This window comes from Salvia splendens, chromosome 15, assembly GCF_004379255.2.
Source record: "Salvia splendens isolate huo1 chromosome 15, SspV2, whole genome shotgun sequence".
Classification (NCBI taxonomy): Eukaryota; Viridiplantae; Streptophyta; class Magnoliopsida; order Lamiales; family Lamiaceae; genus Salvia; species Salvia splendens.
In genome coordinates, this window is record NC_056046.1 from 28,280,118 (window position 1) to 28,302,497 (window position 22,380).

The 22,380-nt window shown below is 41.4% G+C and overlaps 1 long non-coding RNA gene and 1 other non-coding gene across 2 annotated transcripts; one reads left to right on the forward strand and one right to left on the reverse strand.

Annotated features, from left to right (window-relative positions):
* Positions 1 to 9,801: 9,801 nt before the first annotated feature.
* On the reverse strand, positions 9,802 to 11,296 carry LOC121768140. The gene is made up of 4 exons (XR_006043291.1): positions 11,128 to 11,296; positions 10,744 to 10,901; positions 10,365 to 10,511; positions 9,802 to 10,058 (listed from the first exon to the last, which is right to left on the reverse strand). It is a non-coding gene; the product is annotated as an uncharacterized LOC121768140 (long non-coding RNA).
* Positions 11,297 to 20,516: 9,220 nt separating this feature from the next.
* LOC121769617 lies at positions 20,517 to 20,619 on the forward strand. Its single transcript, XR_006043637.1, has one exon. It is a non-coding gene; the product is annotated as a U6 spliceosomal RNA (small nuclear RNA).
* Positions 20,620 to 22,380: the final 1,761 nt, after the last annotated feature.

The following is a 22,380-nucleotide window of genomic DNA, read 5'->3' on the forward strand; positions in this document are numbered from 1 at the left end:
GTCCCATTGTCAGATATTATAGCTCTGGGCACTCCGTACCTGTTGAAAATGTTAGCTCTAAGGAACTTTGCTACCTCTTTAGCTTCACACGATGTGGTTGCTTTTGCCTCTATCCACTTCGAAACATAATCCACTGCCACAAGTATGTAGGTGTTCCCGTATGAAGACGGAAATGGACCCATGAAGTACATCCCCCAGACATCGAAGATCTCACATACAATTATGGGAACTTGTGGCATTTCGTCCCTCCTGGAGATTCCCCCGGTCTGTTGACACCTCACACAGTTCTGACAAAATTTAAAAGCATCCTTATTCAACGTAGGCCAGTAAAACCCACTGTCCAACACCTTCCTTGCGGTCTTCCTAGGTCCAAAGTGACCTCCACACGCTAGGGCATGACAATGATTCAGCACATCCCTCTGTTCCCACTCCGGGATACACCTCCGGATTACTTGGTCAGCTCCCATTCGCTACAAATACGGATCATCCCAGAAATAGTACTTGGCCTCGCTCTTCAATTTCATCTTCTGGGCCCGGGAGATTACTTGGGAACTGGGCACCTCTCCAGTGACTAAGTAATTTGCCAGGTCCGCGAACCATGGCTCAGCATTTGTCTGACATTTCCCTTTCTCGGCATCCCCTGGACCTATTAATGCCATGAGCTTTTCCAAATTGATGGGTCTAGGAAATTCTTCCAGATAGTACAAATGTTCCTCTGGGAATGCATCTGGAATTGCTTCCTCGGTCTCCCCTTGAAAAATACGACTTAGGTGGTCAGCCACCTTGTTCTCAGTTCCTTTCTTGTCCTTAACTTCCCAATCAAATTCTTGTAAAAGTAATACCCAACGGATTAGTCTTGGTTTACACTCCTTCTTCGCCAGCAAGTACTTAATAGCTGCGTGGTCCGTGAAAATGATCACCTTCGACCCCAGCAAGTACGGGCGAAACTTCTCAAATGAGTATACCACCGCCAGCATTTCTTTTTCGGTGGTGTCATAATTCTTCTGAGCTTGATTCAGTGTTTTGGATGCATAAAAGATCACATAGCTTTTTCCATCAATTCTTTGACCTAACACCGCTCCCACGGCATAGTCGCTTGTGTCACACATAATTTCAAAGGGTAGATTCCATTCGGGCACTCTAATAATGGGGGCAGATATTAGTCTATCTTTCAACAACTGAAAAGCCTTTTTGCACTCCTCATCGAACACAAACTCCACATCGTTATGCAATAAGTGAGTGAGTGGTTGATCAATCCTCGCGAAATCCTTTATAAACCTCCTATAAAATCCTGCATGCCCTAGGAATCCTCTCACCTCTTTCTGATTCGTCGGGTAAGGCAGTTTTGAGATGACATCGATTTTTGCTTGATCTACCTGTATGCCTTTTTCCGATACCACATGCCCTAAGACAATTCCTTCAGGGACCATAAAGTGGCATTTCTCAAAATTCAAAACCAAATGCTTTTCCTGGCACCTCCTCAGCACTATATCCAAACTTGCCAAACACGAGTCAAATGAATTCCCATACACCGTGAAGTCATCCATAAAAATCTCAATGCAATCCTCTAGGAGATCCGAGAAAATACTCATCATACACCGCTGAAAAGTCCCTGGCGCATTGCAGAGACCAAACGGCATCCTCCTATAAGCATACGTTCCAAAGGGACACGTGAAAGTTGTCTTCTCTTGATCCTCGGGATTCACATAGATTTGAAAATACCCACTATATCCGTCTAGGAAACAGAAATATTGCTTGCCCGCCAGCCTCTCCAACATCTGGTCAATGAAAGGTAACGGGAAGTGATCCTTCTTAGTAGCCTCGTTCAGCTTCCGGTAGTCAATACACATCCTCCACCCAGTAACAAGTCGAGTGGGGACCAATTCATTTTTATCGTTCTTAACTACCTGTATACCTGACTTCTTGGGTACCATATGTACGGGACTAACTCATTCACTGTCTGGTATGGAATATATGATTCCTAGGGATAGCAGCTTCAATACTTCCTTCAGCACTTCTTCCCTCATGTTCGGATTCAACTTGCGTTGCGGATCCCTACAGGCCTTTGCTCCTTCTTCTAAACGAATGTGATGCATGCACATATCTGGACTGATTCCAACCAAGTCAGAGAGCGTCCACCCAATGGCTTTCTTATTTCTCCTGATTACATTCAGCAGTTCCTCTTCTTGTCCCTCGGTCAAGCTGTTGTTAATAATCACCGGGAAGTTTTCGTTCTCCTCCAGATACGCATACTTGAGCCCAGGTGGAAGTGTTTTCAATTCTTTCTTGGGGACATCTTTTTCCTGGGGCAAGGGGTTTTGTTCTGTTGTCATTCCCTTCTTAGACTCAGTAGAACTGTCCATGCTCGCCACATAAGGTGTCTTCCTTGACCTAGCTAGCTCCGGACTTGAACAAACTTCCAAAATTGCTTCCGCTAGTTACTCATCCGATAACTCACTTGTGTTCATCGCTTGACACCAACTGGCTACTTCTCTATCAATGGCATGACTCATCTCAGAATTCTCGATCTGTTCCTGCATTAACTCTGTCTCAAGATATTCCTGGACCAAGGGGTTAATAACATCTATAGCATGCAAATTTTCAACGTCAAGAGGTCTTTTCATTGCCTCATCTATGCTGAATGTATATTTCTCCCCATTGTAATCAAGGCAGATAGTACCGTCGAAAACATCAATGATAGTTTTAGCGGTACGCAGGAAAGATCTCCCTAGAAGTACTCCGCCAGACTCTACAGCCTCATTATCACTCATCCTAATCACATGGAAATCAGCTGGGTACAAGAAATCATGTACCTTCACTATCACATTCTCAAGCACTCCTTCAGGACAAATGCATGACCTGTCTGCCAATTGGATCACAACATTCGTGTCCACCATGCCTACCCCTACTAACTTCTTGTATATAGACAGTGGTAACACATTTATCGACGTACCTAAATCACACATAGTATGCTCGATCTTCACATCATGAATAGAGATGGGTAAGGTAAACATACCTGGATCTTTGCATTTCGAAGGCATCCCCCGCTTCTGAATCACTGCCGAGACATTCTCGCCTATCAAAATTTTCCCACTGGGTCTAGCCTTTCCAGCTATAAATTCCTTGATGAACTTGCTAAACACCGGCAATTTCAAGGCCTGCAGGAATGGTAGATTAATTTCTAGTTTCCCAAAAATGTCCATGAAATCCACCGGCTCTTCCTTCTTCTTCTTGGCTTTCCCCCGGCTTGGGAAAGGCTTCAGTCGTTTTCCTGCTCCTGGAGAGCCTTCGGCTGAGAATTCTCCAGTCTCCTCCCTTACTGCCTCGTTCTCAAACACTGGCTCTGGATCGAGGAAGAATGGTTCAGTTGACTTAGGCAAGGGTTTCTCCAAATCTCCTATCTTAAGGTCATCCTTGACCAAGGAACGTTCTCCTTCCGAGTCCCTAGATCTAGGAATTGTATCATCTTCCTTACCTTCCTTGGGGCTTATCGCTTCCTTCGTTCTTACCACTGGCCCATCATATGCCTTCCCGGATCTCAAGGTAACCTGACTTATATTCGCCCTATCTGGTGGCCTTACGGAGGCGGGAATCTTTCCCTCATTTCCCCTCATATCACTCAAAGAAGTGGCTATCTGGGACAATTGTTTAGCCAGCATATCCATGGCTGCCTTTTGCTCCTGTTGAGCATCTTGAAGCTTGTGCACTACGTCATCGTTCGATTGCAGGTTGCTTTGCATATGTTGCTGAGAACTGACGAGGTCGTGCACCATATCATCGATACTCTTTGGTGACTTTCGTGGTTGACTGGCCCTGGCCCTATACTCAGAGTCGGTCCACTTGCTTGATTCTGACGAGCATTCCCTTGACCGTCTGAAGAGTTGTTGTATTGTTTCCTTTGCCCTGGTAATTGTTCTGAAAATTCCTTTGGTGCGGTGGCACATAAGAGTTCCCTTGATTATTCTGATTTCTGTTCCCCCGGCTTGAGTGGTCTCCTTGGTTCCGATTGATCCAGCTGCCCTGTCCCTCTTGATTCCTTCCTGACCAGTTACCTTGCCTTTCGGGCTGAGGTGCAAACTGCTGACTTTGTTGTGGTGCTAGCTGATTCTGCTCATTGTCAGTCCATCCGAAATTCGGGTGATTCCTCCAAGGTGCATCTCTCTGTCTTCCTGGATTCCAGCTCCCATCGGGATTCCAACTACCCATTGCACTGACCTGGGCCTGATAATCTCCTTCCTGGGTCCCGTAATATTGCTGAATTTGACTATCTCCTGGACCAGGAGATTTCTCCTTCCCTTGTGAAGTCAGTGGATTCGTCTTCTCAATCGCGTTCAAAAGGGCCTTCTCGAGCCTATCAATCCTTGCCTCCACTTTATCATCTTCTCGCTCTCTTACGGCATGCACCGACCCTCTTCTTACTGCATTCCTAGGGTTATCGTACGCCTTCTTAGCGTCGATCAACTTTCCCAGGATTTCCCTTGCTTCACTTCCCTTCTTTCTTGTGAAATTCCCCCCACTCGAGGAATTCATTAAGTCCTTTGACTCAGGAGTCGCTCCTTCGTAAAACAGAGAGTAGGTCTCTGCCTCTATCATTCGGTGGTTCGGGCATGCATCCAACAATCCCTTAAACCTCGACCAATACTGACTCAAGGATTCGTCGTAATCCTGCTTACACTCTAATATTTCTTTCTTCAGTGCATTCGTCTTGTTGGATGGGAAGAAATAATCTAGGAACTCCAATTTGAAATCCCTCCATATGCGGATAGAATCCGGGGGCAACCTTAATAACCACGTGTTAGCTTCCCCCTTCAAGGTAAACGGAATCGCACGTAGGCGATAATCCTCCTCTGTTGCATCATTCGGCCTCTTCTGAATACCACACAACTTACTGAATTCATTTAAGAACTCATACGGACACTCATTTCTAAGCCCAGAGAACGTCGGCAAGATGCCGAGCACGTTTGTCTTGATCTCAATAGTTCTCTGGCGTGGATTCATCACTATGGCTTGTGCTGGATCTCCATCTAAGTGGGCAGTGAGAGAGCCGATCTCTGGATCTGGATCTACTACCTGCGCTATGGCTACATCCTCTGCTTCCCCTTTTTCTGACTCTGTTTCTGATTCGGGTGGGGACTCTGGATCTTCACGCCCTGACGACGTCCAAGATTCGTCGCTAGTGAATTCACTCGGAAACGGATCTCCTGTGGTGAACCCTGATCTGGTGGTCACAGTAGAGGCTGTGTCCTTAACCCGCCGATTAAACTGGCCGTGTTTCCTCCCAGACGAGTTGCTCCGGTAGGTAGATCCTGAGCCTCTGCTCATAAACTACTAACAAAAGAGAAAGAAAACAAGTAAAAATTATTTACACCACAGACTCTGAACACTAACACTAAGCACGCCCTCCATCCCCGGCAACGGCGCCATTTGAAGTGGGACAAGTCGGATCGTGTCTTCGTGTGCTTACAGGGAAAACTATGCAAGTGCTTGGTCAAGACACCGCGCTTCTCAAATCCGCTGGATCACTAGGTCCAGGAACTCAAGGAACACAGAGTGTTTTTGTCGTTGGACACACTCGACTCCCCTTCAAAAATTAAATCCCTCAACCCGAATACTATGGATTAGTATAGGGAAGTGGGGTCGATCCCACGAAGATGGAGTCCTGAAGTAGTGCTTAGAGACTCTGGAAACAAGCGGCTGCTGCCACGCAAAAGGGTTGAGGTTTAAACTACCACTAGACCTAGGCACGGAAATTAAATGCTAGACCTAGGACACAAAACACATATAAAATCAGACATCGACGCCGAAAGAAACAATTACTCACTAGACCGTGTAAATGACTGACTAAATATGACTAGGCAGAGAGAATTAAAAAAATGGGGACCATGACATTCAAATAAGGTAAGTACAGAAAAAGCTGCAACTAACAAACTCATGCAATCTCCTAACCAACTCAGACGCGTAAATGAAGAAAACAGAGCATACTCCTAGATTCGAACAGAATATAGAAATCGGGGACGCCGAAAACTTACTACGAATCGGACGTACGTCAGATCTACATAAACTAGGCGAAATGAAATGAAAACACGTAGGCTAGGCATAAAATTAAATCGACACGGCTCAGATTCACGTCGAATGCTTAATCCAATCCGGATCCAAGCCATCCGAACTCAACACCCAGCAAAATCAACTCCATAACTCCGATTCTCACAGATCTGCTCAGATCAACTCCAAATCCCAACAATCACAGACAGCCTTGCAACATCAGCAAGTTAAAAACCCGATTCATCCACAAACAAACTCCATTCTCCCAGATCCAACCACGAACCTGCAATAATCCAGAAAACAACCTCGAAAACAACCAACTCCAACAATCCAACTCAGAATTCAAGTAAACATAATCAACAAAGAAAGATCAACACAATCGGCATAAGCTAAAACGAAACTTGCATAAAAACAGAGAAATATCCAGAAAACAAAGAGGTCCGAGCTTCGAACAGCGAAGCTCGGCGAATTCAGCAGAAACGAAAACGGAAAATAAATTGTTTCTTCGCCCTAAAGAAGGACGGTGTTACGACCAGATCGAAATGTATGAAAACTAGAGGTGAACCCCAAGTACGCCCTGAATCTCCCCACGATAGAACCCAAAGTGTGTGAAAAGTGAACTAAGCTAGAAGCTGTTCTCGAGGTCTCCAACCGAGAAGATCCCTCCAGCGTGCATGCTTCTCCCTTTTATAGACGCGGACATAACCTTCAAGAGTCTTCGTAGAAATCTCTATTCTACCCTTCAACTCCGAGGCTTCCTCCGGCGAGCAATTTTCCGCATAATGTCCACTCTTTCGCCTTCTTCCTAGGTCCACGCAACTGTCTCCCTCCTTTGCTGGACCTGGCGAAAATCTTCACACACCTGGCTTAAAACGTGTGTTAGACCCAGAAATTTCATAAATTAAAACCCTAGACCTATGCATGAAATTAGCCTTATCAGGACCCTAGGGTTGATTCGACCTACGATTCAGGAAAAAAACAATAAAGAAAACCTGAAAAGAAGCTTATAATTTTGCTCGACCCAAAAGGTAAAATAAGTTCGGCCCAAAACAAAATAACATTCAATAATTAAATAAACTTAAACTAACAAATAAGTTGGCCAGTAGGAGATGTAGTCTCCATACTTATCCGGCTTCTTCGACGCTCTCTTCGGCTTTGTGCTCTTCGCCTTTCCTTCTACTTCTACTCCGACTGAGCTGCTAGCGTCAAACTCTAATTGCTCCGGCTCTGCTGCTTCTGACTCCGCTGGCGGCGTTGGTGTTGGCTCCGGCTGAGTTGCAGAGATTATACTCGTATCATTGTGTTACATTGATAAATTCAAAAATTCAGCATGATGAAATTTTTCATCATGAGACACTTGAATAAATGGTCAAAGTTATGATATAATTGGTCATTTTTTAAAATTGTGGGGTTAATCATAATTTAACCAAACTTATTCTTTTTGCAATTTGTCCATTAATTAATAAAGTGTTTTCTATTAGTTTTAATAATTTGTCTACTAATACTACTAGGTGATGTTCGGTTTCCCAGATTGTGAGAATATTTTAGTCATAGGGGGTTGGCTATGACTAATTATCCTTGATTATCCATATTGAGTTGTGGGAATGAATCCCATGAGCCAAACACACTATATATTTAATCTTGAGATACAATTTTGCAAACCGAATATATATATATATATATATATATATATATATATATATATATATATATATATATATATATAGGATAGTGATCAATATATAACTAATCTTAAGTGTATAACTAGAGAACAAATCTCAGCCACACATTTTAATAGAATAAATATTATTTATTTTAATCATAGAAAATATGCTGAGGGTATTTTAGGAAATTACAATATGAATTTAAACATGCGATCTTACGCGATCACATATTCACATTCATTCCAAATCTGCGATCCTTTCTTTCCTTCCAAATTCTGCGATTCTTCCCTTCCAAATCTGATTGAATTCGCGATTCATTCATTCATTCGCGATTGAATTCGCGATTGAATTCAATTCTGAATTCAATTCTGATTACAAATCGGGTTCCGATGCGGTCATTGGGGAGGCCGAGGACCGTGATGGTGCGGCGGCTGTTCACTTGCTTGGCGAGATGGGTGCTGGAGAGCAGCTGGTTGAATTGCTCAAACCCGGGGAACCGCTCGAGGAGGATGGTGATGTTGAAGGCGGGGGTAGTGTTGATGGTGGAAGAGAGGAGGATAGCGGCGGTGACGAGGAGGAAAGGGTGTCATTTTTGATGAATTAGCTTCCGAGGTAGCAGTGTGTTGCTGCCACTGAAGTTGAGGAAATGAGAATCAATTAGAGAATAAGACTTTGTAAATATAAGTGAATTTTGTTATTGTTTTTTTTTCTATAAATCTTTTTGTTAGATTCATTGGAAGATAAAGAAGAATAGATGTATATTAATATGAGCATAGTATGTGTTTGATGAAATGTCACAGTGAGTTCATCATTTGTTGCTCAACATATCAATACTGCTCTTTACTTCACTCTTGTTTATAAAACACATCACTCTTATTATGATTTTACTTCACTCTTGTTTATAAAACACATCACTCTAAGCATGATCTTATTTCACTCTTGTTTACAAAACACATCACTTTTGTTACGATTTTACTTCACTCTTGTTTGCAAAACACATCACTCTTATTACGATTTTACTTCACTCTTGTTTACAAAACACATCACTCTTGTTCAGAAAATAAGAGTGAAGTGTTTTGTGAATAAGAGTGAAGTATTTTGTGAACAAGAGTGATGTGTATTGTGAACAAGAGTGAACTGAAATCAGAATAATAGTGATGTGTTTTCTGAACAAGAGTGAAGTGTTTTCTGAACAAGAGTGAAGTGTTTTCTGAAAAAGAGTGAAGTGTTTTTGTGAACAAGAGTGATGTGTTTTTGTGAACAAGAGTGATGTGTTTTTGTGAACAAGAGTGAACTGAAATCAGAATAAGAGTGAAGTGTTTTCTGAACAAGAGTGAAGTGTTTTTGTGAACAAGAGTGATGTGTTTTTGTGAACAAGAGTGATGTGTTTTTGTGAACAAGAGTGAACTGAAATCAGAATAATAGTGATGTGTTTTCTGAACAAGAGTGAAGTGTTTTTGTGAACAAGAGTGATGTGTTTTTGTGAACAAGAGTGATGTGTTTTTGTGAACAAGAGTGAACTGAAATCAGAATAATAGTGATGTGTTTTCTGAACAAGAGTGAAGTGTTTTTGTGAACAAGAGTGATGTGTTTTTGTGAACAAGAGTGATGTGTTTTCTGAAGAATAGTGAAGTTTTTCCTGAACAAGAGTGTAGTCTTTTCTGAACAAGAGTGATGCCTTTTGTAAACAAGAATGATGCGTTTTCTGAACAAGAGTGAAGTGTTTTGTGAACAAGAGTGAAGTGTTTTCTGAACAAGAGTGAAGTTTTTTCTGAACAAGTGTGATGTGTCTGATTTCCTTTGATGATTATTAATTATTATAAAATCTATTCAGTGGTATTTACATCAATAATCCCTGTTTATGACTGAATTGCTCCAATCGTTTCATGTGATGATTAATACGATAGTAAAGTCGTGCTTCTCAGTGAGATCCACCTCATGCAACCAAGTACTCCAAATGCAACAACGCCACTGAAAATCCCGGGAAAACTCTCCGGTCACGTCAAACCCTTCCCCGTGCACGCCTCCACGAACCTCTCCGGCCTGAACTCCAATTCATGTCCGCCACCATGAAATTCACGTACGCGTCCTTAGGGATTCGGTAACCGTCCAGATCCACCTCCTCCTTCACCTTGTGCGCCAACACAAAGTGCCCCGTTGGATGCCGCCGCAGCGCCTCCAGCACCACTGCCTTCAGATACGGCAGCTTCTGCAGATCCTCCTCCTCCACCACGTCGCCCTCCGCCACGCCGACGATCTCCTGGTACAGCTTCTCCTGAATCGCGAAAATATTGATAATTTCCAATTGAATTCCTCTTCAATCGGACGAATCGGCGGTAGGAGAGCTGAGAACTATTTTGCAGAAGAAGGAAGATGAGGAGAAGAGAAGAAAGCGGTTTTTTTTTCTAATGCCAATGATGTAATCTAATTTTGGATGTGCAATGACCATTATACCCCCGCCTTATTATTGTGGAGTAAATTTGTGATTGAGGGAACTAATATCTCATTAAATTCAAAAATTAATACTAGCCCTTGATTTTTTTGATCTTGTGGCTATTATTTGTTCTCTAGTTATATGGTTAAGAGGTGTTTGCCATAGATCATGACCCTATATATATATATATATATATATAGACCAACTAATAAAATTATGTTTACCTGTTACCAATGGGAAAATATTCCATGCATATATACTTCATATTTTAAATATAATGCGTCGAAGATGCGACCTTATTTGTAGCAAACCTTCTTGCTTGTTTCTTGGAGTTCCCCAGCAAGTATGAACTCATCTAGTATGAGATATACCTGTACAGCATAACGAATATTCATCAGGTGTGCGGCCAATGAAATACTATGAATAAGTAAAAATGATATTCTGAGTAATGCTCTGAAAAAAATGCACAAAGCACCATCAAATGAACTAAATTAATACATCCATCCATGTTTTGAAGTGCGAAAATTCTCAGATCATACAATTACTCTCAAGTAATAACCTACAAATAGTAGGTATCCAAAGACAGGTTTGCTAGTTACTTACACACACCAACTGGTTAGAAATCCAAATACCAAAAGAATTAGAAATCAATCTGTGTTGGAAGCTGGGGCACACATAATTTAAGGCCCAAGATAGAGTCCATGTGTGAAACTAAGCTTGGATAGGTCCAATGGAAGATTTCCAGCTCAGGAGGTAATAAGCTGCAAAACAAATACTTCAAAATATTGCTAACAATCAAGAATAGATACAAAACAATATGTACCCTTGAATTAACAAAGCATACTATAAAATACAATCCCAATTGATAAAAGTTAAATGAAGATTAAACCGCTCAATTGTAGGTAATGAAGCACCAAAATTTTCACTGCACATTCTTAATGAGCAAACAGTTCATCAGTAAAAGACATTGCCAAATGAGCAGCATACCTTGTGGAAATTAAATACGAGACTAGCTCACACACGTTGCTGAAAAAATGGTCCAGTATCTCCACAAATAAGTGAATGCTCTCCAAATAAGCCAATTCATTGTCTGTGTTGAATAATAGAATTGATATGCAGAAATGTAAATACTCAAATTAAAGAACATCGAAAAACTTTGAAGACTACATTTTAATAAATGGCTTGGTCATTTTCTCCAATAATATTACACCCTTATATAGGGCATTACAAAACTTGTGCTACAAGTATTCTTGGGCACCAAGCTAATGTATTTCTTAGCCTCCAAGCTAATACATTTCTTATCCTACAAGCTTATACATTTCTTGATCTACAAGTTAATATCTTTTTCTTTTTCTTTTTCTAACACTCCCCCTCAAATTGAATAGTGGATCTCCAATAATCAATTTGCGAAGAATATCTTCAAAGCTTCTTGAGTTGACTTTCTTGGTTCCTTGATTCTCTTAGTAGATTTCTTCATTCCAACACTCTCCTTCAAGTTGAGTATCGAAACTTTCGATACTTAAATTGAACAATCTTCAATTTTCAAGTTTGAGGAGTTGCTTTATTTTTCTTCATTGAAAGTTTAGACTCTTATCAAGGAGCTCTTCAATTTTTTATGACAGTTCTTGCTCGTGTCAAGGCCAACGTAGACAGTTTTTGCTCATATCCGAGAGCCACCTAGACAGTTTTAACTCGTATCTAGGAGCCAATCTAGACAGTTTTTACTCGTGTCAAGGAGCCAATCTTAGATAGTTTTTGCTCGTATCTAGGAGCCTTCTTAGACAGTTTTAGCTCGTATCCAGGAGCCATCTTAGATAGTTTTTGCTCGTATCCAGGAGCCAATCTTAGACAGTTTTTTGCTCGTATCTAGGAGCAATCTTAGATAGTTTTAGCTCATATCCAGGAGCCTTCTTAGACAGTTTTAGCTCGTATCCAGGAGCCAAATCAGACAGTTTTGACTCTTGTCGAGGAGCTAATTCATCTTTGAATTTAATTTGCAGCAACAAAGCTTAATTTTGTGTGGCCATTCATAGCCCATTTCTTTTCTTTCTTGAGCCTAAGGACACTAGACCTAGATTTGCTTCCTCCTTTTGGAATCTTCAAAAAAGTAGAAAACGTATCAGAATGCCTCCTTTATCTTTCGATTCTCTTCTCGGTGACAGACTATCAAGCTATGCCACCTTCGACAAGTAATCGCCAAACACCATGGAGCCTTTACTCCGTATGTCATTCTTCTCTGACAACCCTTCTGGTCGTCCATCCGAAGTCTGCTCATTTCCCGACGGTGAGACTTCTCCCGTCACTCCTTCACTCCGGTTTCTGATTCTTCATCAGCCGAAGCTTCACGGCCATAGTGCGTCCCCCACTTTGGTGGCTTTCTCAACGGCCTCTTTAGCCTTCTTCTTCAGAGGCTTTGTCGATTACCTTTCGTTATCTCCGACTCATAGGTGTGTGTAAACTTCGGCCAGCCCTTAGTCTTCAGCTTGGCCACCATGGATCCAGGATTGCTTTCTCGCCTGACGTTGGCTTCTCCGCCTTCGTCCTTGGAATTTCTCTCCTTGATTCGGAGAGTGAATTGTTTGGCAAGTGGCCGATACCTCCCCCTTGGCCAAACGATTCATTCATTTTAAAGTAACTTTTCTAGGCTGCCCCCAGCAGTAGTTTCTCCTCTCTCGATGGAGTCGGCCATCTTCTGTCCATCTCCGGCATGGCTACCTTTGCAGCAGTGATCGATTATCATGCGGTTGTGTTTGGGATTCAGCTCTTTTACAGTGGTATTCTCTCCACTAGTGGTTCTATTTTGAAGACAAGTCATACGGTTGGCCATATGTCATCCGGTTGCTCAATATCTCGCCCTCTCACCCGGATAACTCGTCATCCTTTCCTTTGGTCTGATAGTCGTTCGTCGGTTGTGGCCTTCACTCCCCCTAGGCCGTGTAATTTATCAACTTCTTTGTCTCCTTTTCTCGAAGCCCTGCTGCAGGAAATGACGACCTTCTCTCAGGCCATTTCGGCGATATCAAATTGGTCTTCTTTGGCCTTCACGACCACCATAGATTTGGAAATGAGTTGTTCGGTCGCATTCTTCCTCTCCCCATCGGCCGGACAAACCGTGAACTTCTTCTTATCTTGACTGTTGATGTTTTCTCTTCGGCTACAGTCAGCCTTCTTCTCCGGGTGTGGTTGCTTAGGGTTGGTCACTGGCCTTTCATCTTCTCACCTCGATGAAATTCTAAATGTTTCGGTTTCCTCTTTTTTATTTTCATTACATTTTTCCAAAAAATTCCACCTAGCTTCAGCAGTAACCAGTAGTATCCATTCCATCCAATTTGCAATCATTAGTTGTTATTTCTCTTGCTAGGAGAGTCACGCTTTTGAATTGTAGTATCCCAACATGGAAAGATTTTAATCTCACATTCAACACGTCACCAGGAAGCAAGTAGCAACCTTTTGTAAAAATCATGGATTAAATATGCCCGGTCAATGGATTTTGACCAAATAATAAATGTGACGAGACATTTAATTTTGTGAAATTAAATGACATAGCGTCGATCTATATTTTACGTAGATAAATGTAGTATATTCACTTTCTCAAATCCGATTTCCGGTGAGTGAGAAGTAGTGGATTAAAGTTGGGCATAATTAGCTTTTAATTAAAGCTTGGAGTTGGAGCTTAGGGAATAATTAACTAGTGTTAATTATCCCACATTGGAGGATTAACACATATTTTAATGTGTTTAAATTAAGTGACTTTATGTTACTTAATAATTATAGTGGATCAAAATGGGTGAAAGAGCCCACACGCGCGCGCCGTCGCCTGTCCCGCCCGAGCCCGTGCTCATGCTCGCGCTCACGGGAGCGGGCCGCGGGCCCTATCCCGATCCCAATCTTGCTCTTGATCTTAGACTTGGATCTTGGCAATTGGTCTTTGGGCTTGGTGCTTGGACCAAACTAATCTTTTTAGACCACCGCCGAGTCAGCAGTCTAAGTGGCTTGACACATCGTCAAGCGAGGCACAGTCACGGTGACTGCTGCCACATAAGAAATCCACACGCTCCACACGCGGAAGGCACACTCCTGCCACACGCCTGTAACCGACGACGGTTACGAATCTGCCATGATGAGCCTTCAATGGCTTGGTTGACCCTGCATGGTGGCTTGGCCTATAAATAGGCTAGCCATACCACTGCATTACTACACACAAACAAGCATTATCTGCATTCATAAGCTCTCTCCCTCTCTCTGCATTATTTTTCTGGCGAAAACTCTGCCCCTCTCCTCCATCCAGTTCGCCGGAACTCTGTTGATTGCGGTGCTACTTCACCAGAGACGTAGCCGTTTTACCTTTGGGGACGACACGCCAAACCGAGAGCACTAATGGGGCGTATCTCGTCTTGCGGGAAGAGGCCTCCTCGACTCGGCTAATTCACGGTTTAGTTGTTTCTATTTTCCGTTGTAATTTTTATGTTCAGTTTCTCCTTTTGTATTATTTCTTTTGGGTTGTATTACGCCCGGTTGTATCTCTTTTAATCCTCAGAAACCAACAATCGCAAGACGAGATATAACTTGCTTTTGAAGGAATTTGGACACTAAACTGAACCTAAAAACTTTCGAAACATAAAACACCTTTGATGGAGATGTCGACTGAATCCAACACCGCTGCTACCACCACCGCCGCCGCCATTTCCTCCACCATGGCGACCACTGAACCGGTCAACACTTCATCGATCCCCTCGATGATGCCAACCCCCGGCTTCCCAGCCGCCTCTTCAACTGTCCCATGGGTTTGGGACAACCCTTTCGGGGCGTCCACTGGTTCCACCTTTATTAGCAATACTTCAAAATATTGCTAACAATCAAGAATAGATACAAAACAATATGTACCCTTGAATTAACAAAGCATACTATAAAACACAATCCCAATTGATAAAACTTAAATGAAGATTAAACCGCTCAATTGTAGGTAATGAAGCATCAAAATTTTCAGTGCACATACTTAATGAGCAAACAGTTCATCAGTTAAAGACATTGCCAAATGAGCAGCATACCTTGTGGAAATTAAATACGAGATCTAGCTCACACACGTTGCTGAAAAAATGGTCCAGTATCTCCACAAATAAGTGTATACTCTCCAAATATGCCAATTCATTGTCTTTGTTGAATAATAGAATTGAAATGCGGAAATGTAACTCCTCAAATTAAAGAACATCGAAAAACTTTGAAGACTACATTTTGATAAATGGCTTGGTCATTTTCTCCAATAATATGACACTCTTATATAGGGCATTACAAAACTTGTGCTACAAGTATTCTTGGGCACCAAGCTAATGTATTTCTTAGCCTCCAAGCTAATACATTTCTTATCCTACAAGCTTATACATTTCTTGATCTACAAGTTAATATCTTTTTCTTTTTCTAACACTCCCCCTCAAATTGAATAGTGGATCTCCAATAATCAATTTGCGAAGAATATCTTCAAAGCTTCTTGAGTTGACTTTCTTGGTTCCTTGATTCTCTTAGTAGATTTCTTCATTCTAACACTCTCCCTCAAGTTGAGTATCGAAACTTTCGATACATAAATTGAACGATCTTCAATTTTCAAGTTTGAGGAGTTGCTTCATTTTTCTTCATTGAAAGTTTAGACTCTTATCGAGGAGCTCTTCAATTTTTTATGACAGTTTTTGCTCTTGTCAGGCCAACGTAGACAGTTTTAACTCGTATCTAGGAGCCAATCTAGACAGTTTTTACTCGTGTAAAGGAGCCAATCTTAGATAGTTTTTGCTCGTATCTAGGAGCCTTCTTAGACAGTTTTAGCTCGTATCCAGGAGCCATCTTAGATAGTTTTTGCTCGTATCCAGGAGCCAATCTTAGATAGTTTTTTGCTCGTATCTAGGAGCTTTCTTAGATAGTTTTAGCTCATATCTAGGAGCCTTCTTAGACAGTTGATGACTGAAGCTTCGCAGGCTTGCAGTGTCGTGTTAAGCAAGGATGTATCCTACTGATCAGGATAGAAGTCTCAGCCAACCTGAACCTGACATCAAAGAAATTCCTCAACCCACTTCTACTGGCTAGTATAGTTGAGGTAAGGGTCGAATCCCATAGAGATGGATACGCTTTGGTAATTGTGGTGATAATCTGGAGGGGTTTGGTTAGCTACCACGCTTGAGTTGAGATTCTACCTAGACAGGAATTAAAGGTGGTACTCTACTGACTAGGTGGTATGAAAGTGATCGACATATGGTTGTGTACGTGAGAGTGGGGGACAAGGTGTTTCAGGGACATGTGGAAAGTAGATGGTTTCTATAAAAGGCTAAACGGAATATCAGAGAATAAGTGGTGGTTCGGTTGCTGCACTGTCAGGTCTGTAGGGTACCGGCATAAAAAGCAAAGGACAAAAGCAAAAAGTAACTAAAAAGCAAAAGTGGTCCCAAACTTGGATGTGGATGTTGTCTTCTTCAACAAGCATGAACAAAATCAACAGGCTCGGATTCCATAGATGAAATTACAGATTAACAACTCCACAATTCAGATCCACAAATTAACTCACTAAAATTTGAAGATTAAACGAGCGAAATCAAGAACTACACATACTGGACGACATGCAAGGGTGGCAGAATCACGTAAACGCAGATTTCGTACTTAATCACTTCATAAATTAAATCTAAACAACAACTTAACTAACAATCTCAGATCGAGCAACTCCAAATGAAATCATGCTTTCAACACTTGAGAATTACCGCAACAACTAGATCTAAGCTACCTAGGCAGAATAAACAGATTCAAACCGAAAGAGATGCATAAAAATTACTTCATTTCATAAAAACGTTGGATCTAAACGAAACACTTCAAAATGCTAGCAAGTATCGAAATTGCGACAGATCCAACGTAAGGAAACAAGTAAGATTAACTAGGAAAGCGAGTAAAGATTGTTTTGCCACTCCGGGCAATGAAACTGCTACGACTACGAAATGAACTGGCTGGAACGATGGAAGGCGAATCTCCGGCGGACTGATGGAACTTCAGGTGACCATGGCTGTGGAGAGGAATGAGAAGATGTAGGACAATGCTGTAGGAACTGATCTACCGAGAGAGAATACTCTAACTAAATGCGAATGGAGATGATGATCTTTTTTTTCTCTCCAAGTGGCTTCCTTTTATAGGGAGGCCTGCCCTTGCTTTTTAGGGTAGACTCTCTTCGTGAAAGGACTCTTTTGCCACTTGTTTGTGGTTGATCCTTCCCAGCAATCCTTCTTCTCCATCTCGAGCCTTTTTTGGCATGCATCCTGGTCAGTATTGCACCTTTCTGGCGCTCTTTTCATCTGAGTTTTAAACGCTCTCGTACTGACTGGTACCCTTTTCCTGCACACTTTAGCAACTGTTTTGCAGATATAATCCAAATAAGCACGTTATACTGACCAGTAACCAAGGCCTAGAATGCGACTTATCAAACTGCTCACACTTACCACATGCTTGTCCTCAAGCGTGAAGAACAAACAAAAAGAAATAAGTCGAATTCTAGCCTGGTTACACCCCTGACTGACTCTATCCTAAACTAGACTATAAACTTTGACGCACAGAAAAACACTTAAACGACGGACAAACACATATAAACAGACACACAACACTTAAACACATTGATCGGGCTATATTTTCAACCATCCCTCCCATTTCTTTTCTTTCTTGAGCCTAAGGACACTAGACCCAGATTTGCTTCCTCCTTTTGGAATCTTCAAAAAAGTAGAAAACGTATTAGAATGCCTCCTTTATCTTTCGATTCTCTTCTCGGTGACAGACTATCAAGCTATGCCACCTTCGACAAGTAATCTCCAAACACCGTGGAGCCTTTACTCCGTATGTCATTCACTCATTCTTCTCTGACAACCCTTCTGGTCGTCCATCCGAAGTTTGCTCATTTCCCAACAAGAGTAAAAATGCCCTATAGAAGAGTCACGCTTTTGAATTGTAGTATCCCAACATGGAAAGATTTGAATCTCACCTTCAACCCGTCACCAGGAAGCAGGTAGCAACCTTTCCAGTCCACCGTCCGACCACCGTGAGCTCTTCTCGGCGGGATACTTCATTCTCTGTGGCCATCTTCTCGGCATCCTTCAAGGCGCCCATCTTTGGGCTCTCGATCTCTATGGCGGGTAATCGATTCGCCACTTCTGCCAGCGCTATTCAGCCGCCAGCCTTGCTTCTCGCCGCTGCCATCTCCACCACGGTCGGTTGTCTGTAGAGCAGCAGCATCGTCGTCGGTGACGTCAACTCATCGCCATGGTCGGGCTTCGCCGTTGATGCCCATTCGAAATTCAACCGCCGAGAACTCACTGTCGCCAAGCACCACCGTCATTTACAGCACCCCACCGCCAGCCTCGGATGTCGTTGCCGTCGGATCTTGCTATGCCATCACTTTGTTGGTGAAGAACTTCCTGTTGGGTAGAGTTTCAGCCTTTTGCTAATTACAGAGCTTTTTTTTTTGGGTGTGGGGGTGGGGGGCTATAGAGACAGATCGATCCATGTGATCAAATCTGCTTTGATACCATGTTGAATAATATAATTGAAATGCAGAAATGTAAATACTCAAATTAAAGAACATCGAAAAACTTTGAAGACTACATTTTGATAAATGGCTTGGTCATTTTCTCCAATAATATGACACCCTTATATAGGGCATTACAAAACTTGTGCTACAAGTATTCTTGGGCACCAAGCTTATGTATTTCTTAGCCTCCAAGCTAATACATTTCTTATCCTACAAGCTTATACATTTCTTGATCTACAAGTTAATATCTTTTTCTTTTTCTAACAGTATGTATAAGACCATATCAGAAGACATTATTGCTATGATAGGAATGGAGTTCGAAATAGAAGTTGAAGCATATGATATTTATATGAAATATACTAAGGTAGTAGGTTTCAGAATAAAATGGCTGCTCATAAAGATCCAATTACAGGAAACAACATCTTGGATATCACTTCCTCTGTTCCATAGTAGTAGAGACGTTTCTTTTCGGCACGCGATTTAAGAAAAAATGTGTTAGTTAGTTACTTAGTTAAGAAAATGAAGAATAAAGTAGGAAATGAAAAAGGTAGAGAGATGAAGAGAGAATAAAGTAAGAGAGAGTAAGTAAATGAGAAGAAAAGTGTTGACTTTTGCTAAAAATGGAAATGACTCCATTACTATGGAATATACCAAAATAGCAAAATGACTCCACTAATATGGAACAGAGGGAGTAGTTTTTTGTTGTTGTAGAGAAAGTTTTTGTACCATAGTTAATTCTTATCTACTTTTTCTTACTACCTTATACTATCATCATCCTAACTAGGGATGCCAATCAGTCTAACCCGTTTGGGTTCGGGCCTATCCATTTGGGTTGTCGAGCTATCCATCGGGCTGTCCCGCAACCGTTTAGGACAATCCATTTAACCCGCGTATATGAGTTGTGAAATTATAGCCCCAACCTGCTAATTTTTCAGCTATTCTAGCCGATCCACTAGTTTCGGGTAAGATTAACATCCCTAATCCTAACCCAATCAACTTTTTAGTAAAATATTCATTTATCTCTCTGCCAGATACACAACCCCCAATATTAATTTTCTAAACCCAATTCGTAAAATGATCAAACGTTTAGGACTGTAATGGACTTTAGTCTTTAATTAATGATAGATTAGTATTCTAATTAGGTCAAAAATTAGTTAATTAGTGTTGCATTACATGTCCATTATTTTTATATTTTATCCATTTTGGTATTTTGACGTGTTTTGTGAGAAATGTGCAAAACATAGCTGAAAAGGGGCATACAAAGGTCAAATCTGGAAGCTGGAACTGAACCGCAACCCAACGGCCTGCTGGACCCAAGCCATCGGTCGCTGAAACGAGTCCAAAGAGCTCTGGAGCTGTCCAGCGGGCCGCTGAGCCCATCCCAGCGGCCGATGGGCTTGTTCGTGCGCGGCAGTCCCAGTTCAATCCCATTTTTCCAGAGATTCTGATGTTCTATTAGGGCGTGCTACATATTATTCTCTTCATCATTGAAATAGCTTCGCGTTGGTATCTTGATCGTCTCAATCGAAATTTTGGATAGAAAGTTATGGCCGTTCTACGAAGGTTGCGCAAAGCTGTCAAGTGCAGAAGTTAGGCGGAAATTCAATGAAGGAAAGAAGACATTACCTTGTGAAACCAAATCTTTTCCTTAAACTATGGGGCACGAAAATTCCATACTTGACATTACCTTGTGAAGCCAAATCTCTTTCAAGCCTATAAATACCTCATGACCTAATTCATAATATTCACCAGTTCATATCCCCCAAAAGCGAAGCCTCCATTCTCCTACCTTAATTCCTCCATCCTTCATTCCATCACCATTCTTGGAGATTGGGTCCCTTCGGGGACATCTGATAAAATTGGAATGATACAGAGAAGATTAGCATGGCCCCTGCGCAAGGATGACACGCATAAATCGAGAAATGATCACCATTCTTGGAGATTGGAGCAAGGCAAGAGAAGACTAAAAATTGCACAATAATTCATCCTTGGGTTTTGTTTGCTTTTTCTTTATGTTTTTTACTTTAATTTGTAATTTTTGCTATTTGTTTATGAGTAGCTTAACTATAAGAATTTTTGGGATGTGTTAGTAACTTTTATTGGCTTATATAATTCCAGTTTTTGGTATCCGTTTTGTTCATTACTTTGCTTCTATTCTTAGTGTTGGATAATTGCTTCACGTTTGAGTGACACATTGTATAATGATCTATTGACTTGCTACATAATCGTGAGAGGAGGTTGGCGAGTTAGAAGAACTTAGTTGACACTGCAATTAGCTTCGCTTAAAATGACACTGTTAATTGAGAGTGAAGACATTTTGAGGGTCTAATTAAGCTTTTAGGAGTTACAAATCTAGGATTGACACCCCTAGTGTCTGTAATCTACTTTGGCTGCATGGACAATACTTATTGTCTCGTTCAAGTGAAGTATGAACCGTGCTAGAGTATCATAACTGTGTTTTGTGTAACCATAATTGTGAAACCACTATTCTTGGAATTCCACTCTTTGCCTAATTTACTTGCTTTATTTTATTTGCTTTATTTATTTTTGCTCAGTTAAATCAAAACTCTTGTTTCTCTAGATAGTATATGACGCCTAGTATATGATAGTATAGCCACTTGCAATTCTATTCTCTGTGTTCGATATCTCGGTACTGACCTTTAGCTATACTATTTCTGTCTTGTATACTTGCAAGTAGTTGTAGTGCTAAAAATTAGTACATCACCCGTGGATACTCGATCCGAAAATTTCGAGTACCCGATCCCGAATTTCCAAAAAAATGATACCCGATACCCGATACCCGATACCCGATCTGAAACTAAAATCGGATACCCGGATACCAGACTCGGGTATTCAGTCCCAAAAAATCGGATATCCGTCCATGTTTACAAGTCCATAATGAAATATGAGTGTAATAAAGTTAGTGGAACGTGAGGTCTATTATCAAAAGTAGTAAAAAAAATGAGACATTTATTATTGAACGGACAAAATAGGACGTTTATTAGTGTTCAAAAGAGTAGTACTCCCCCCGTCTCACTATAAGTAAGACGTTCTTTTCAGCCGTTGTTTTGGAAAAATGATACTAGAGAGAAAGTAAAGTAAATAAGAGAATGATGTAGATACGACTCTCTTCTATACTGTTCCCTTACTTTACTTTATCTCCACTTTAACTATTTATTATCATTTTCGCAAAACAACGACCGGAAAAAATCACCCCACTTATAATGGGACAATGGGACAAATGTAGTACTTATTTTGTAAGCTTTGAGGAAGGATCCAATGTTATTTATTATACTTATCAACCATTGCGGTTTGTCTCCTAAAAATCTTAAGGATATTGACATGCTCAAAGTTCCGGAACTTCCGATTCTGATTACGGAAAGTCTTGAGCTGGAACCGAACCTTGAGGTATTTCTCGGTTACGGTTTTGAACCTGCGGTTTGTCGCGGTTCGGTTAAGTTCTGAATCACCGGTTTCGGGCAATTTTTTGCCGTTCCGGTTCGATTTCACGGTTTCCTGCGATTTTCGCAGTTCCAACACAGTTGCGGTTCGGCATTTCGGAAACTGAACCAGCCCACGGTTCAAAAAATGTCGGTTTCGATTCCATTTAAATATCACAATTCCAGTTTAGAACTGTAACCTTCAATTATGATTCCGCGGTTAACTGGCCGAGGAGTAAACTGTGGGCATCTCTAAAT